Source organism: Pan troglodytes, chromosome 15, assembly GCF_028858775.2.
Source record: "Pan troglodytes isolate AG18354 chromosome 15, NHGRI_mPanTro3-v2.0_pri, whole genome shotgun sequence".
NCBI classification, from domain to species: Eukaryota; Metazoa; Chordata; class Mammalia; order Primates; family Hominidae; genus Pan; species Pan troglodytes.
This window is the reverse complement of record NC_072413.2, coordinates 6,849,356-6,865,786: the sequence shown is the minus strand read 5'-3', so window position 1 is coordinate 6,865,786 and position 16,431 is coordinate 6,849,356. Positions and strand designations below refer to the sequence as shown.

General features: G+C 36.0%; 1 long non-coding RNA gene across 1 annotated transcript in view; it reads right to left on the bottom strand.

Annotated features, from left to right (window-relative positions):
- Positions 1–229: 229 nt before the first annotated feature.
- The window catches only part of LOC134808399 (uncharacterized), a 140,634-nt gene continuing 124,432 nt past the window's right edge, over positions 230–16,431 (bottom strand). The window contains exons 2-3 of the long non-coding RNA XR_010151292.1: positions 1,633–1,670; positions 230–563 (exon numbers count right to left, since the gene is read on the bottom strand). This is a non-coding gene — a long non-coding RNA (uncharacterized LOC134808399). The remainder of the gene's footprint in view (positions 564–1,632; positions 1,671–16,431) is intronic.

Here is a 16,431-nt window from a genome sequence, read left to right as displayed (position 1 = left end):
TTGGTATTTGGATCTTAATTTGGTCAAGTGGCCACTGGGTAGATGATGGAGCCTCTTGAGACATACAGTCTTCTAGCTTTGTTGATGTGAATATTACTGTGTATTTTTCATTCATTTATTATTTTACAAGGCATGCTTCATTAAAAATATGTCAACATCTCATTGACAAATCACAAAATTTTAAAGGCAGAAGAAAAAAACAATTTATTTAAAACATTCCTGTGTAAAAGTAGTCACCACTCTTACTATTCTTCAAATATTTTTATTATATTTAAATGCAAGCCCAGTTTTATCTCGAGTGTCTGACCTTGATGATATTGTACACTTTAAACTTAGAAAAATTGAACTCTATTGGAAATTTCCTACAGATCAGCTTTTCTAGATGCCAAACACCTTGTTTCAGCCATCGTGATGACAGCAAATTGGGTTCTCAGGGATTCTGGCCTCTGGCATCATCTCAGTTGTTTATAATTGAAGTTGGCTCTGATGAGAACTCAGCTTAGATGCATGGTTGGACTGCTGGGCTTAAGGCTGGCCTGCCAGGAGGTTGCATTGAGCTGTAACTAGGCAAAGAAAGAAGGAGTTTATTGAGGCACTACTGACAATAGCAAAGACTTGGAACCAACCCAAATGTCCAACAATGATAGACTGGATTAAGAAAATGTGGCACATATACACCATGGAATACTATGCAGCCATAAAAATGATGAGTTCATGTCATTTGTAGGGACATGGATGAAGCTGGAAACCATCATTCTCAGCAAATTATCACAAGGACAAAAAACCAAACACTGCGTGTTCTCACTCATAGGTGGGAATTAAACAATGAGAACACATGGACACAGGAAGGGGAACAGCACACACTGGGGCCTGTTGTGGGGTGAGGGGCTAGGGGAGGGAAAGCATTAGGATATATACCTAATGTAAATGACGAATTAATGGGTGCAGCACACCAACATGTCACATGTATACATATGAAACAAACCTGCACGTTGTGCACATGTACCCTAGAACTTAAAGTATAACAAAAAAAGAAGGGGTTGGGCAAAATTACCAACAATCTTCAACTATGAATTTTTATGAGTAGGGGCTTCCCACACCATCAGGCACTCCAAGTTGGAGAAACAAGGGATGTTGAATTGAAAGTTTAATTTTTTAGGCTTGATAGATTAGGGAAGTTTTGGGTACATCTTTCCCACTCTAGAGCCCTCTCCCTAACTCACGGCCAATTTGGGACATGGGCTCAATGGAAAAGAGTACTGAGATCAATTCGAAATATCCATCATGAACATAGGAGGCAGGCATTCTGGCCAAGGGGTGCGTCTTCCCACTTTGTAATCCAGAGTGCGATTTCTTCTTGCTATCTGTCCCTCCATAAATAAGCGTTGGGTGAAGGACAAGCTAGTTACAATTGAGGATGGAATGAGATTCTAGCAGAATTGCAAAATGAACTGAGAGCCACGAAACTATTCCTCTGTGAACCAGCAGAGAGATCTGTGGAAAGCAAAGGAAGAGGAGCCAAGAGGCCAGATAACATTCCTGCTTCCCCTACATTGTGAGAGTGAAATTGTCAGCAACCTATATCAGTAATTAACCAGAGGCTTTTTAGAGAGTAAGACTTCTGATAGATACCTCAAGAGCTGAAGTTGCTCTTCAGTACTGCACAGAACCTGTGGACAGATTTTCATCATTATTCTCTTCTTCAACAGACAGATATTAAATTCAAGGCATAGTTCTAAACTATGCAGTCAATTACAAAAAATAATAATGAAGGGCATTAGCTGTGCCTCATAGGACGTTAAAACTCTAGCTGCTAAATGAGACAAATAGGGTTCCCACATCAAGTGCCTGGGCTCCTGTTATAACCTGGACTCTGTTTCCATTGGCTTCTCTTGTTTCTGTTTTGGTAAACCCATCATTTGGCTTAGTCCCTATCCTTGCCATGCTCACCCACCAGTAGGTGGACCTCCTTGACCATAACTTGGCATAGATCTTTGATTGTTTCTTTTCAAATGTTTTCTTACTTTAGAGCTGCAGTCAATTGTTGTTTGGACCATAAGACTCTGAGGCTGTGTGTGGTTGAAACTGTCTTGAGACTCAAAGAGCTATTGAGGAAGGGATTTGGTAGCTGAACTCTTTTGAAGATTTTCTCTGTCTCTCACACATCTGGGGCTGAATAGCTTAACTTTTAATTTCTACATCGATGATAGTTTAATAGGCATTCATGCAAATCAGTTCTGCTGGGAGTTATTATCCTTCTCCAATAACAAGTAATGCATTCCTTAAATTTAGTGTACGTATAAATTCTACATGGTAAGTGAAGCTGTCTTTATGAATTGCTGCTATAGATTATACTAGATTGTGTAGGTTTTAGTACAATCCAGGTAATTATCAAGCCTTTGTAATATTTTCAGGAAAGTGATCCTTTCACTTCAGTTTATGGAACTTGAAAATTTTTCAGTTGCCACCCACTAATTAGATAATAAACTTAATTCTATGTATCTGAATTTATTTTTCTATTTATAAATTTATCTGGATGCTTTCTCAAAGGTTTCTCAGATTAAAAACCTATGGCTTTGTAAAATTAAAACAGAAGTAATAGGAATTGTGTTAAAAAACAGAATCAGGCCAAGCCTGGTGGCTTATGCCTGTAATGCCAACACTTAGGGAGGCCGAGGTGGGAGGATCATTTGAGGTCAGGAGTTCAAGACCAGCCTGGGCAACATGGCAAAACCCCACCTGTATTTTAAAAATGCACAAATTAGCTGGGCGTGGTGGTGAATGCGTCTAGTCCTAGCTACTCAGGAGGCTAAGGCAGGAGAATAGCTTGAACCCAGGAGGCTGAGGTTGCAGTGTGCCAAGATAGAGCCACTGCATTCCAGCCTTGGTGACAGAGTGAGATCCTGTCTTAAAAAAAAGAAAAAAAGAAAAGAAAAAGAAAAAAACCAGAATCATACAGTGAGAGAGATTGTATAGCCCTTTTAATTGTCCATTATGGATACATTTCTTTTGCTGTGTAATAGTTTATCAGCACGAAAATTTTCCTTTTCTGTGTAATAGTTTATCAGCATGAAAAAAAAAACAGTCACTGAACACTGATAATTTTCTTTCTCTCTCTCTCTCTTTTTTTTTCCTTTTTTTGGAGATGAAGTCTCACTCTGTCACCCAGGCTGGAGTGCAATGGCAACATCTCTGTTCACTGCAACCTTCACATCCTGGGTTCAGGCGATTTTCCTGCCTCAGCCTCCCAAGTAGCTCGGATTCCAGGGACATCCCGTCATGCCTGGATAAGTTTTTGTATTTTCAGTAGAGACGGGGTTTCATCATGTTGGCCAGGCTGGTCTCAAACTCCTGACCTCAAATGATCTGCCCACCGTAGCCTCCCAAATTACTGGTGATAAGTTTCATTTAATGGTGTTCTACAAAGTGAGTTTAGGCAGTGAAAGGGCACATGTCGTCTATAGTTTACCAGAAAGTAGTACCGGTCACCAGCATTGAAGCGTACTCCTAACCCTGGAAAATTTCTTCAACAGCCAGAATTAATCTCAGATTTTGAGACTGGAGCAAAGACTAATTTGGTATGTGTTCATTCAGATTAGTAAATCTCCATGGTGTTCGAACTGTATAATATCAAATCTAAAATAAGTCAAGAGAGTTGGACAATATCTCATCTCTGAGAAAAAAATGCATTATTTTCAACAGATTTAAGGCTGAATTTAAAATCCAACTGCCTATTCCAGTGTATGTTTCTCTAGAATAAGGCCAAGCCCTACAAATTCTGGATAGTGTCCTCCAAGTTGTGTTTAAGTGATAATTGATAAATCTATGGTTTAGACACATATGGAATTCCACATAACTTTAGCTCCAGCCTTTGTGAGTAAAAATTGGCAGTGATCATGGCCTTAATGGAGGCATGTGGTTAATTGGAATTTTCAGTACCAAAAGTCTTCTTCCTACTAGTTTACCAGGGTACCCTATAATAGTATCCATAACTTATTGCCCACTTGTCTGCTTTGATTTCTTTTTTAAAAAGACAATTTTAAACTTAGAGGTTTTGTACCTCAAGTCACATATGTGGCACATTTATAAAATAATCATGCCTTTGCATATTTTTCCTTTGATATCTTAGCTGTAAATCCAAGTCATTTATGTTTTTAATTGCCACAAATATTGCACTGAAATAGAGCACTAGTTGCAAAAATGCCTGGTATAACATTTCTTCTTGTTCTTGAAAGTTATTTTAGTATCCCATGTTTAAGATATTCCTAGACAACTATATGTAACTATAATTATTTCTGTTAGGTAGAAACATCTTTGTGGTCAACATTTGTGAAGAGCCTTGCAAATAATAATATGCTTGAGTAGGAATAGTATTTTGCAAATATAGCCCTAAATAGAGCTACTGATTTTACCAAGTACTAAAGACTCCAAACTCTGTCTTTGTCTTTCAAATTTGGTTTATAGGAATATCTCATTACAATGAGCAAAAAGCCTATCTGATCATTAATGAGATAATTTTGACACTTCCAAATGACACAGCTAATTTGTAGTAGGTTTTTGAAGTGCAAATTACATGTTTCTGTTTAAATAATGACAGTAAAATATAGACACTATGTATTCACACTCTATATACACAACTAACTCCAACTTGTCTCTAGAAGAAAAGTTTAATTTTTCAGGTCTCATCCACAAAACTAAGTGTTAATAAGCTGTATCTTTATTCTCACTTGGAAGTAATTTCTTCTTAACCATTGTATAACACTGCTACAGTTTGTATGGAGATAAAATAACTCAAGGTGAGAAATCCAGTTATTTAAAGAAATCATTTTACCTTCAATCACTTTTAGGATATCTATGGTTTTAGAGTAAGGATGAAAATTTATAAACATTTGTTAAATTATGCAACTGTTTTTGAAGATGTTTCAAATTACATTTTCCTTATTTTACAACTAGTTTTCATGTATTCACAAATGAGACACATGAGAATTATTAATGCAAAAGCACAGCATATCAACAAAATTTATAATGTAAATAGATTAGTTAGGAAAGAATGTAATGAGTGAATTACCAAAGCTATTTTATTGGTTCCTAGATTTACCATAGAAGAAAATATAGCACCCTTATAAAAATTTTTCGGCACTGAGTCCATTTAAGGTCTATTTTGTATGCCGTAAGTTCTAAAAAATGTTATTGCCGGTAAAAATAGGGTGCCTATCTAAAATTGTCTTTTTAAAGGTTCTCTCTTATTCTTCTTCCCTTCCTATGTGTGCCCAGAATACTTTCATCATCTTGATTGGAACACTGTCTCTCTTTCTCAGAGGGTGTACATTTGTAGAAGGGAGAAAATATTTGTTAATTTTGCTTTCTATAAGATAAGGCCTCAATGGTTGAAGGTCAGTTAACAAACTTTTTTTTTTTTTGTCTTCATACTATTATCTTGGAATTACCAACTGGCTTCTATTTAGATTTTGAATAATGAAAGAAAAGAACTAGCATTTGTTAGAACTTACTGTGTTCCAGAAACTTTATTGATGCCATTTCTTCTCATTATCACATTCATTCTTTCAATTAGTATTATTTTTTTCCATCTTAATAAGGTGGGACCAGAGGTTTTGTAATATCCACTAACCCACTGTGGATTTCATGGATTGCAAGAGGAAGAAAGCATGGTGGAACTCAGGTTTCTCTGATTCCAAATTCACATCCTTTCATGTCTCCATGAAAAATAGAAAAGATAAATTGGGCTCTATTCTAACAAGAGAAATACAATTTTCCGTCAGTTAAATGAATAATTCTTTTTTTATTTTATTTTATTTTATTTTTATCATTATACTTTAAGTTTTAGGGTACATGTGCACATTGTGCAGATTAGTTACACATGTATACATGTGCCATGCTGGTGTACTGCACCCAGATACCTAAACAAATAATTCTTAAACCTCAAAAATAAAACGTAGCAAAACCTCAATTCAAGAGTAGACATAAATGTTGTGACATAGGTAGCAGGGACATATGTCTAGTGACATAGATTTGCTATGCATATCTGACCAAAAATCTCCCTCATGATTTTCAAATCAGATGCATAACTACATTTAATGAGTTTCACGAATCATTAATATCAGGCTCTGAAAACAGGGTCATTAAAAATGATTAAGATTTTCAACAACAAAATCTTATCTAAATAGTAAGGAAATTATATTAGATGGCTCCATTCTCTGGGCGGTCTAGTTAACAATTCAACTTGTTCAAAGCTATAAAATATGGCAACTTAAAAAATTATGAAAGTTTTTCTAACTTTGTGCTTAAGGTAGTTGGCCATTCTTCGTCTTGGGAATAAGAAGGTTAGATTTTCTGTCGAAGCATTTTACTATTGCTTTTCAGTTTCCTTTTATGGAAAGTAGATAAAATTGCAATTTTTTAATTATAAATTTAAAGTCAAAATGGAGATAAGTATCTCCATTAATTAAGTAAAGATTAATTTTTTAAAAAATGGCATTTACTAAATTCTAATCAATCAATTGATTGACTATTTTTATCCCTGGCTCAATGTAACTCTCTTTTACATACTCTTGTCTTAATTCTAGTTTATGTCAACAATGTGTAATCATAGATGACCCTTTGCCATTTTGATCTCTCAGTTCTATGAACACCTTTGATCTAATGATAATGTTTTCCAACAGAAATATTTCTACTCAAACTTCTGAGATCAAATTTGTGGATTTAGTCTCACCCCAATCAATTCTTCAACTCTCAGGACACCAAATGGTGTCCTACAATTCAATTCAATCCTGAGACTATCTATCTGGAGATAGCATCAGATCCCAAAAGTTCAGGGTTCAGGCCCACAAGACTGCGCCCCCACCATTAGAGAGGAGTTGTGGGCCTCCCATACTCCTGACCAACTCTCTATAAATTAGGACTTCCATGGATTCCTTCCCCAGGTTCTATAATTTGCTAAGATGGTGCACAGAACCCAAGAAAGCACTTTGCTTACAGTTACTGTCTGATACAAATCAGGAACTGTCAAATAGAAGAGAGACATAGGGCCAGGTATGGTGAAAAGGGGCACAAAGCTGCCTTATGACCTCTAAGTATGTCACTGTATCACCCTCCCAGCACCTCAGAGGTGATGGAGGAGAGGGCTGACAGTTTCAACCATCTAGTTATGCCTTCATGTTTCTGATGTCCAGCACCCACCCTGAAGCTATACGGGTCTCCAGCCACCACTCATGTCATGTCAATAGCATAAACTCAGGTATGGCTAAGAGGGACTTATGACTAGTAAAGGATGGTCCTCTCATCTCTATCAGGAAATTTCAAGTTTTAGGAGCTCTGTACTGTGAACTGAGGAGGAAGACCAAATAGGACATACCCTAGACCAGTTGTGCTAACTACTGTGTGCCTCAAAATTGCCTACAGTTGTGTTACAATAAGAGATTGCTGAGGCCTGCTATTGGAATTTCAGATTTGGTAGATCTGGGGGGGTAACCTGAGAATGTGCAGTTCTAGTAAGTTCCCAGGTGATGCTGATGTTGCTAGCACAGGGACCACACTTCCAGACGGAGTGAGTGAAGCATCATCGTTACTTATAATAGCAACTTCTCTGTAGTCATAATTTCATTCATCCCATTCTCTGAGCTCCTCCTTTAATCATTCCCTTTCATACGCTGACATAAAATTTTTCAATCTCTCTGAGACCTCCAAACTATTATTTTATCATATTCACAATGACCCTTACCAACTTGATGTACTCTATTTCCTGTTCTCCTGCCTAAATTCCATGGCCAACCATTCCCAGGAAACTTCAACTTCCTTGTTTCTCTTTCACTTTGCTGAACCTAACCAGGAAAATAACCCTGGTTAGATCCAAATTTCCACCAAATCCCCACATATATTTGAGCAACTAGCTACATGGATCAAATTGAAAAATATCCCACTTGAAAATGAGAATCTCAGTGCTGCCTATCAATCAATCATACTACATATGCTCCAATCTATTCACTCTCTAATTTACCTAATTTTGTATCTTATTCTGTCTCTAATCCCTAACACTTCCCCAGAAATCCTCAATGTCTTTTTGGTTGTGCTTCCCTGAGAACATTGAATCATCCAAAGACAACTTCCACAGACTCCTGAAACCATTTAAACTCACTTTGCCATGTCTACACCCACATACTCTCCATTTTCACCTATTATTATCTGTGAAATAACTTGCCCCTATCTGTATATTGTCTGATGATGATTTCTATATTACATGTGAAGAAAATGAGAATAGGGTTACAGCTACTTTCTCATTATAGCATAGCTTAGAATCAAATCCATGCAGTCCACCACTGAAACTGGGGTTCCAAGTCAGTGTATTTGGAGAAGGAGAGCTAGTAGATAAATAAGGATGAAAAGATCCAGGATGAAGCTTCTGATGGAAGAAAAGGACATGTTTACTATTATGAACTCCTTGAAGTAGACCTTAAGCATTCTCATCTGGACAAATATACATTCATCCACTCCAGTGAGCTGATTAAGTTTTAGGATTTTAAGGGTCAGTGAACAATTATTCCTCACTCAGCAATTAAAGAAAGAATAAAATGAATATTATCTTGGAGAAGTTTAATTTAAAATATATTTGATTGATTTTTGGCAATTGTCTTCTATCAGATCATTACCAATCCATATGAGTTGGTAGGAAGGGAGAAAACCCAAAATTTAATCAGATGCCTGAAGTTAGGGAACATTTTATAACCAACCCAGGGGGAAAAATGCTCAAAAGGGGAAAGATGAGGACAGAAAATACACTTCAAAGATTTTAACTTTTTGACAAAATGTCAATTCTGTGCAAGAAAAACTGATTGTGTGAATATAACTGTCATTTACATCTGCCAATGTGTTCAGAAATATATAACATATAATTTTTTTAATAGTAGTTTGTTAACACAAAATTTATTCATCAAAATATCTAAAACATTCTAAAAATACTAAAAATTTTCAATTTAAATATTAAGCTAAACAGCTCTGTATGTATAAATAAGCTCAAACAAACGTGCATGCTCCCCAACAATAACACTGCTACAGATATTGACAGGTGATTTTCATTTCATTTCATTTTATAATGGCAAATCTAGTTAAAACCCAGATTCTGGGCTGGGCACAGTGGCTCACGTCTGTGATCCCAGCACATTGAGAGGCTGAGGCAGGCAAATGACAAGGTCAACAGATCGGGACCATCCTGGCCAACATGGCGAAACCCCATCTCTAATTAAAAAAATACAAAAGTTAGCTGGGCATTGTGGCACGTGCCTGTAGTCCCAGCTACTTGGGAGGCTGAGGCAGGAGAATCACTTGGACCTGGGAGGCAGAGGTTGCATGAGCCGCGACTGTGCCACTGTACTTCAGCCTGGTAACAGAGAGAGACTCCATCTCAGAACAAAACAAAACAAAACAAAAACACAAAACAAAACCCCAGATTCTGAACTGACTCTCACAATAAGGATCTCAATTGCTTCAAAGAGAATAAAATACCTAGAAATCCAACTTACAAGGGATGTGAAAGACCTCTTCAAGGAGAACTACAAACCACTGCTCAATGAAATAAGATACAAACAAATGTAAGAACCTTCCATGCTCATGGGTAGCAAGAATCAATATTGTGAAAATGGCCATACTGCCCAAGGTAATTTATAGATTCAATGCCATCCCCATCAAGCTACCAATGACTTTCTTCACAGAATTGGAAGAAAACTACTTTAAAGTTCATATGGAATGAAAAAAGAGCCTGCATTGCCAAGTCAATCCTAAGCCAAAAGAACAAAGCTGGAGGAACCACGCTGCCTGACTTCAAACTATACTACAAGGCTACAGTGACCAAAACAGCATGGTACTTGTACCAAAAGAGAGATAGAGGCCAATGGAACAGAACAGAGCCCTCAGAAATAATGCCACGTGTCTACAACTATCTGATCTTTGACAAACCTGACAAAAACAAGAACTAGGGAAAGGATTCCCTATTTAATAAATGGTTCTGGGAAAACTGGCTAGCCATATGTAGAAAGCTGAAACTGGATCCCTTCCTTACACCTTATACAAAAATTAATTCAAGATGGATTAAAGACTTACATGTTAGGCCTAAAACCATAAAAAACCCTAGAAAAAAACTAGGCAATACCATTCGGGACATAGGCATGGGCAGGGACTTCATGTCTAAAACACCAAAAGCAATGGCAACAAAAGACAAAATTGATAAATGGGATCTAATTAAACGAAAGAGCTTGTGCACAGCAAAAGAAAGCACCATCAGAGTGAACAGGCAACCTACAGAATGGGAGAAAAGTTTTGCAATCTACTCATCTGACAAAGGGCAAATATCCAGAATCTACAATAAACTCCAACAAATTTACAAGAAAAAAGCAACCCCATCAAAAAGTGGGCAAAGGATATGAACAGACACTTCTCAAAAGAAGACATTTATGCAGCCAAAAAACACATGAAAAACTGCTCACCATCACTGGCCATCAGAGAAATGCAAACCAAAACCACAATGAGATACCATCTCACACCAGTTAGAATGGCGATCATTAAAAAGTCAGGAAACAACAGGTGCTGGAGAGGATGTGGAGAAATAGGAACACTTTTACACTGTTGATGGGACTGTAAACTAGTTCAAACATTGTGGAAGTCGGTGTGGCGATTCCTCAGGGATCTAGAACTATAAATACCATTTGACCCAGCCATTCCATTACTGGGTATATACCCAAAGGATTATAAATCATGCTGCTCTAAAGACACATGCACACGTATGTTTATTGTGGCACTATTCACAGTAGCAAAGACTTGGAACCAACCCAAATGTCCAACAATGATAGACTGGACTAAGAAAATGTGGCACATATACACCATGGAATACTATGCAGCCATAAAAAATGATGAGTTCATGTCCTTTGTAGGGACATGGATGAAGCTGGAAACCATCATTCTCAGCAAACTATCACAAGGACAAAAAACCAAACAGCACATGTTCTCACTCATAGGTGGGAATTGAACAATGAGAACACATGGACACAGGAAGGGGAACATCACACACTGGGGACTGTTGTGGGGTGGGGAGAGGGGGGAGGGATAGCATTAGAAGATATACCTAATGTTAAATGACGAGTTAATGGGTGCAGCACAACAGCATGGCACATGTATATGTATGTAAGAAACCTGCACGTTCTGCACATGTACCCTAAAACTTAATGTATAATAATAATAATTTAAAAAAAGAAATGAAAACATATGTCCACACACACACAAACAAGAAAAAAATAAGGATCTCAAAGAGGTCAATATGTATATAATCTATTCTTAAATAAAATTTTTCTCCAATTGTTTATTGAAATATCACACAGGCTCTGACTTTGTTTATACCCTTAAAAAGTATGTAGATTTATGTGTAGCTTTTGTAAAGTGAAAGCTCAGAATGTCTACTCTGTTCTGGTACCACTTTAGTTTAATTGTTGGAAAATATTTAATAAAAATGAATTACTCAACAAGTGGAAAATTTGAACTTTGCATACTAAATTTTTACTTCATATTATCAACTCTTGAAAAATAAGTGTGTATATTAGAAATGACACTCATTTGACTATACCATAATATATTTCAGACTTTTTATCTTCAGCTACAGAATTTCTCCATCCTTTGAATTATGTTAGCGGGCTTTAGTTGGCCAGTATTGGTGATTCGCCTCCACTAATTCACAACTCTATTATCTTACCCCCAGGGATGCATTTCCATAGTTCTGCCTTGTTATGAGTCTCATTTTTTTCTTCTGTTTTGTTGACTGCCATTCAAATAGTTTTGGCTTTATCAGAGACTCTCACTTTATTGTTTGTCACCCCCTCTTTTTTTAGCTTCTCATAATTTACTGTATTATATCTGCCTGGGCTTTTGGTTCCTTTACAGATTTGTTTCACTTTATTTTTAGCTTATGATACTTCTAAAGTCTGTACCCTTTTAATTTTCACTTGCTTCATCATCACATTCTTGTGTTTTGTTTTCATTTCAAAATACCAGAAAGTAGGATGTCTCAGCATCTTGGTGAGTGGAATAGTTTAGTTATAATAGAAAAAAAAACCCATACTTTTTGTGAGCTATCTGTTTCTAAGTAAAAATTTTATATATAAATTCTTGAAAAAAAAATCTTAAACTTCTAAGGGATTGAATGACATTTTAAAATCATTCTATACAACAATGGGTGCAAAATTTGTATTCCTCTACTCAAGAGAAATAATGAACATTTGTTATTAGTTTACTAACATCTAAATGTTAATGTATTCAATTATATATTATTAAAACTTATATGAAGCTTAAGAGGTGGAAAAGTATAAAACAAACAAGTGTATAATTTACCTTTATTAGTATGAAACATCTTTTTCTCTCATGAAAATAAAGATTAACCAGTGGTGTGCTGGGGCGGGAGGGGGTGTGTTGGAGGGAGAAAAGCCATGATTTGCCAATTTCAGCACGAAACTGAAAATGGTTATTAATCTTTACTAGCTCCAGATATCTTTTAACATATATTGAAATCTACGATCCTTAAAAAGAAAACATATATACAGATTTTGACAAAACTTTGCAGTTCCACTCATGGATCCTTGTATAAGAATCCCTTTTATATGTGTGTTTGCAATTTAAAGAGTTCAGACTTTATGATTCACAGGTGACAATTAATGATTTAAAATCAACACTTAGGCTTTTATAATTTGGGAGTCAGGTGTTTAACTTCTGTAGTAGTAACTGCTTCTTCTCTGAGAAACTTAGGAGCTAAGACCAGGGAAATATCCCTTGGTGTGCAACACACCTCTTCTTTCTGAACATATCGTATAAGAAGTTAACTTTGTCTCTAAGTTTATATGACTTTTGAATTTGCAGTTACTAGCTATTTTCTTTTGGAACTGTAGGACTTGGAGAACTTTCCCTCTACCCTGTGAAGGTATGATAACTGAGTCTATGAAATAAATGGATAACAGGCATGTCAAAAGAAGAAAAGGTATACACATTTATTACACGCATGGGGGAATCACAGGAAAGAAAAGTGGAATCAAAAACAAAACAAAAAACAAACAAACAAAACACCAGCAAGAAAAAACCCCAGTGAGATTTGGGAGCTTATAGGGAAGGCAGGAGGAAGAATGTAGGAAACTTAGGGGGGAGCAAATGACTTTTGGGAAAGATGACCAGACCCTTAGGACAATAGATGATAGTTTGTGGCAGTCTGTCTTGGTGTGGTATGGACCCTTAGTCTTGTCTCCTGTGATATAAGGAGTCAATTTTCCCTGGCTGATGAAACTCCTAGGAAGGAGATGAATGTCTTTGTGCTGACAAGACAGTATCTTGAAGCTTCGTTTTCCAATTCAGTTCTAAATCTGCAGTATATAAAAATCTCCTCATCATGCTTTGGATGTTATGGCAGATAAATGGTATCTTTACAAAAATACATTCATTCTGGTATTGAAAGTTCCTTTTGGAGGATCTCTCTTGAGGAACGTAAAGGGAGTGCAGCGAAAGCATGTCCCGCGTTTGTTGTTTTTCAAATATTTTCAGTTCGATGTAATCAGTACACTAAAGCAATCCATTTAGGACTGGCATTTCCTGAACACCTTCAGAACTCTTTTTATCCCATGTTATTTCTATGAGATCACGTGATTTAAGAACAACTTTTACTTGCCACTTACATATATATTGAAAAGGCAAACTTTCCTTTCATAGTTTGCTAATTTTGGCAAAGTACTTTAACAAAAGTTAAATTGAGTAAGTGAAATTTTCTGTTCTATTGTTTTGAAAACAATTCTAGAAACTGTCCTTGTAAGAACAGCAAAAAGAGAAAAAGATAATTCTCAACTGCTGCTTCAACCATTCTTTGTTTAACAATGTATCTAATTAAAAGGCAAAACTCTCTATTTCAGGTTTATATATATCAATTGCTTGATTAGAAAGTAAATTATTTACCCAATATAATCTGGTGTCAAAACACTTATAATAAAATTACTTTGATTTTATTGCTTATAAGTTTGTGAATTTAAATCTCAACTTACAGTGATGAATTTATTTGCTTTGTGCTGACAAGACAGTATGTTGAAGTTTTGTTTTCCAACTCAGTTCTAAATCTTCAGTGTATCAAAATCTCCTCATTATGCTTTGGATGTTATGGTACATAAATGGTATCTTCACAAAGATGCATTCATTCTGGTACTGAAAGTGCCTACTTAAAGTTCTGCATGAACAGTTTTATTGAAAAAATATGTAGACAAGCCATTAATTATACACAGTGACTTGGAACAAATTCTTACAAGAAGCATAGCATGTCTTCCATTAAATGTATACATTTTCTAAAAAGTTACTGAAAGTCTTCCTGAGGTTAAACAATAAATCTTTTAAATTTAACCACTGTGCTCCCTCAAAGGTAATTTTTTCTTTATTACACTCACTTAGGGGATACAGTCAGATCTCAGCCTACCTTAAACAACTAGGCAGTATTTTTAGTGCACTTTTCTGTGTGTTAAAAAGCTAGTTGTCAAGAATAAGTTGCTCAGTTATCTTCCTCAATTACTTTTTATTTTGTTTTGTAATTATTATCCTATTTTGGCTTTCCTTTAGAATTGTGAAATATCTTGAATCAGAAATTGCAGAGAATATATAAATGAGTAAGAATGCACTCTTCAATCAAGCTAGATCTCGAAAGTGTTTTGTTGTAGTTTATACCTTGAATTCGAAGGCCATTCTATACAAGGCACTTGAAAAATTTTCAAGCTCTTATATTTCATAATAATACAGAATTTATTGTTGTTTTATTTGCAAGGAGATAGACCAGACAAAATATCACTTTATTTTTTACAGTGTTGACTTTGATATTCTAAACTTGTCAGTTTGTACAGATTAATGTAGACTCCGTACATGTAAAATTCACTATGATTTTTTTTCTGGTATGAGAGTCCAAACAAATAGTAACTACATACCCAAACAGGTAAAGTAAAAATATACAATAGCTTGACAAAAAAAAAAGAAGAAGAAAAAAGAAACCCCTATACATTCCTTAACATTCTTAAACCCTGAGGACCATATTGGATTCAAAAGAAACATTTCTGGTGGCAGGGAAAGGGCTAAAAAGCTAAAGTATATAATAAGTAAATTCCTCATTGCTATAAAATATATGACCAGCATGACATTTTAATACATGTTCAAGTTTTCTGAAAAAAGTTCTAGGATAATAGGATTTCAACTTTTGATTCTGCAGATATCATTCTCGTGATTGGTATGGGAGAATCATCCTCTTCATGTATTAGTGGATTCAAATGAAAAAAAAATCAGGCAGCTAGTTCCTTTCCAAGAAGCCTTAGAGATTGTTGTACATAAAAATATGAGCCATATTTCTGATTCAAATTGTAGAGAATTCTCCTTATTCCCTCTTCTGCATAAAATTATGCACTGGCACTCTGCTCTCCAGACAAGTAAAACTTCTTACCTGCTATCATTTGAGATACCCAAGACTCAGAACATATTATCTCCTAGTTGAAAGTCCCAACAAACTTCTCAGGACAAAAACAACAAAAACTTAAATACACAGAGATAGAGTATAAAACAGTGGTTACCAGGGGCTGGGGGTGAGAAGAGAAAATGGAGATACAGAATTCAAAGGATGCAAAGTTGTAGATATGTAGAATTAACACGTTGAGGGATATAATCTACAACATGAGGACTGTAGGTATTAATATTTATTGTATTTGGCATTTAACTAAAAGGGTAGTTTGTAGGTACCCTTTCCTCACACACATATCCAAAAGAAACGTAACTGAGATTTTCAAAGGGAATGCTTCCAGGTTTTGCCCATTAAGTATGATATTGGCTGTGGGTTTGTCATAAATAGCTCTTATTATTTTGAGATACGTCCCATCAATATCTAATTTATTGAGAGTTTTTAGCATGAAAGTTGTTGAATATTGTCAAAGGCCTTTTCTGCATCTATTGAGATAATCATATATTTTTTGTCGTTGGTTCTGTTTATATGATGGATTATATTTATTGATTTGTGTATGTTGAGCCAGCCTTGCATCCCAGGGATGCAGCAGATTTGATCATGGTGGATAAGCTTTTTGATTTGCTGCTGGATTCGGTTTGATAGTATTTTATTGAGGAATTCTGCACTCCACTTCACTCCACTCCACTGCATTCCATTCCATTCCACTCCATTCCATTCCATTCCACTCCATTCCATTCCATTCCATTCCATTCCATTCCACTCCCTTCCATTCTACTTCACTCCATTCCGCTCCACTCCAGTCCAATACACTCCATTCCATTCCATTCCATTTCTTTCCAATCCATTCCATTCCATTTTATTTCGTCAGGATCTCACTCCATCGCCCAGGCTGGAGTGCAGTGGCACAATCTCAGCCCACA